General features: G+C 48.8%; 1 protein-coding gene across 1 annotated transcript in view; it reads right to left on the bottom strand.

Moving 5' to 3' along the window:
* Positions 1-3,039, bottom strand: part of TCEA3 (transcription elongation factor A (SII), 3) — a 43,976-nt gene that overhangs the window by 39,142 nt on the left and 1,795 nt on the right. The window lies entirely within an intron of this gene.

Below are 3,039 nucleotides of genomic sequence, written 5' to 3' on the forward strand. Positions count from 1 at the left end.
CCTTCCTGTGGGAGGCCACAAGGTCAGGGCTGAAGCCCGGGGGGGTCCGCCCAGGCCCCTCTCTGACCATTGCGCAGTCTTGGTGGGAGGGAGGGCGGCAGGAGGTAAGGAAGGCGGCTATTCCAGTGACAGATGCAGGCAGGCAAGCAGTCAGAGGAGAGGCGAGGAAGAGGAGGAGCAGAGAAGGGCCAGCTTCTGCCCCAAACCAGCTCTCTGACTTCACCTCCCGCCACGCATCTAGGTTCCAGCCCGTCTGAGCAGGGTCCAGCCCTACCCACTCACCCTGACCCCCTGACCCCCTCATTCTGCTGTCCTTCCACTGGGAATGCTCTCCCCTTCCCCATCTCTTCCTCTGAAGTTAATTACCTCATGCTTTACTGCTTCTGCTTTTATGTCTGTATCTGCCTCCCTTCACTTCCCAACCGTGACCTTCTGTAGGTTGAGGACTGCAGCTTTTATTTTATTTTTTAAAAACAGCTTTGTTGGGGTATAATTGGCATACAATAAACCACACATATTGTAAGCTACAATTTGGTGAGTTTTGACATAATGTGTACATCCATGAAGCTATCGCCACAATCAAGATAAGAGCATAGTCAGGGAGTTCCCTGGTGGTCAGGGGTTAGGACTCTGCGCTTCTACTGCAGGGGACATGGGTTCAATTCCTGTTTGGAGAAATAAGATCCTGCCAGCTGTACAGCGCAGCCCAAACAAACAGCATCCCTGACATTTTCCTGGCACCCCTTGGTAATCTACCCCTCTCTGCACCCCCAACCCCAGGCACCACTAGTCTACTTTCTTGCATTTTTAAGGATTTCACAGAATGTGACTGTAATGGACTTTTTGGCTGGCTTCTTCGCTTGGTGTTACCATGCTGAGGTTCCGTGCACACTGCTGCGCAGAGCCACAGCTCCTTTTTGTTACTGGGCTGTTTGCCGCTGTGGGCAGAGGCCACAGTTTGTCGGCCCATTCACCTGTGAATGGCACCGTTCAGCAGTTTCCGATTTGGGCCTGCTGCAAATAAGGCAGCTGGGAGCATTCGAGTTTTTCTGAAGATATGTACTTTCTTTTCTCTTGGGTAGAGAAGACTGTGTAATCTCTGAGACCTCTGAGTTCAGCACACAGCCCAGTGCTCCCTGAGTGAATGGATAAAGCAGAAAGCAGAGGCGGGAAGGGGAAGAGGGAGGAGAAGACAAGAGACGCAGCTGTGAAACCCCATTGGTTGCCAGGCCCTGAACCGCCCCCGTCCTCTTTCGGTCTTCTCTGTCTTGCCACCCACTTCCTAGAAGCCAGCCCCAGCCTCCTGTCCTGATCAGGTCCCTGGGAAGCACCAGCTGACCGTGTCCTGTGCATCCTGTGCCCTGGCCCCACTGTGCAGTGCCAGCTGCCAACCCTACCCTACCCGGCTTCCTGGGCCACATCCCCCCACTGCCCTCTGTCAGACCTCAGTCTCCCTTAGAACTTGGGTTCATAGTATGTTTCAGAGGAATGACTTGCGGATGTGTGTGCGTGTGAACTTGTGGGCATAGAACTCTGCGTGTACTACTAATTAAACGCTTATTATCTGCTGGGCACGGTGCTAAATATTTTACGTGCATGATCTCCTCTGACTCTCGAAATGATTCTATGAGATTGGTCCTAAAACTATTCTCATTTTTAAAGAATCAAGATCCCATTTTCACAGAAGAGAAATCCAAGAAACAGCAGTGAATTTTCTCAGTGTTATAAGGAACTGAGCGAGGATTCAAACCATTTGGGTTTGACCCACTATACAACCGTGCAAGTAGGTATGGACCTAGGTCTGGCGAGACGTCTGCAGTCATGAAATATCAACATGGGTAAGTGCAGTGGCATGTTGGTGAATGTTTAACAGCAGGTTCTCAAAGGAAAAAAGTGATTTGTAGTGTTTGTCAATTTCTGTGGCGTCAATATTCTCCCTACAGCAATGTCAAGCTAGAGCATGCTGTCCCTGAATTGGAGACACTGGGAAGAAATGAGTGATACAGACCATATTGATATGCTGTGCTGTACTTAGTCTCTCAGTCGTGTCTGACTTTTTGTGACCCCATGGACTGTAGCCCACCAGGCTCCTCTGTCCACGGGGATTCTCCAGGCAAGAATACTGGAGTGGGTTGCCACGCCTTCCTTTAAAAAGGGATCTTCCCAACCCAGGGATCGAACCCAGGTCTTCTGCATTGCATGTGGATTCTTTACCGTCTGAGCCACCAGGGAAGCCCAAGAATACTGGAGTGGGTACCCTATCCCTTCTCCAGGGGATCTTCCCAACCCAGGGGGAAGACCCAACTGGGGTCTCCTGCATTGCAGGCTGATTCTTTACTAGCTGAGCTACCAGGGAAGCCCCATATTGATACAATACAGTATAATAAATAGCCTCCAGACCATAGATGACAGAAAAAAGTAATAAAATAATAAGGAAGTGATGACTCTTGCCAACATCCGCTGGATCATCGAAAAAGCAAGAGAGTTCCAGAAAAACATCTATTTCTGCTTTATTGGCTATGCCAAAGCCTTTGACTGTGTAGATCACAATAAACTGTGGAAATTCTGAAAGAGATGGGAATACTAGACCACCTGATCTGCCTCTTGAGAAATCTATATGCAGCTCAGGAAGCAACAGTTACATCTGGACATGGAACAACAGACTGGTTCCAAATGGGAAAAGGAGTACGTCAAGGCTGTATATTGTCACCCTGCTTATTTAACTTCTATGCAGAGTACATCATGAGAAACGCTGGACTGGAAGAAACACAAGCTGGAATCAAGATTGCCGGGAAAAATATCAATAACCTCAGATATGCAGATGACACCACCCTTATGGCAGAAAGTGAAGAGGAACTCAAAAGCCTCTTGATGAAAGGGAAAGTGGAGAGTGAAAAAGTTGGCTTAAAGCTCAACATTCAGAAAACGAAGATCATGGCATTCAGTCCCATCACTTCATGGGAAATAGATGGGGAAACAGTGGAAACAGTGTCAGACTTTATTTTGGGGGGCTCCAAAATCACTGCAGATGGTGACTGC

The sequence above is a fragment of the Bison bison genome, unplaced genomic scaffold (assembly GCF_000754665.1).
Source record: "Bison bison bison isolate TAMUID 2011002044 unplaced genomic scaffold, Bison_UMD1.0 scf7180017864516, whole genome shotgun sequence".
NCBI lineage: Eukaryota > Metazoa > Chordata > Mammalia > Artiodactyla > Bovidae > Bison > Bison bison.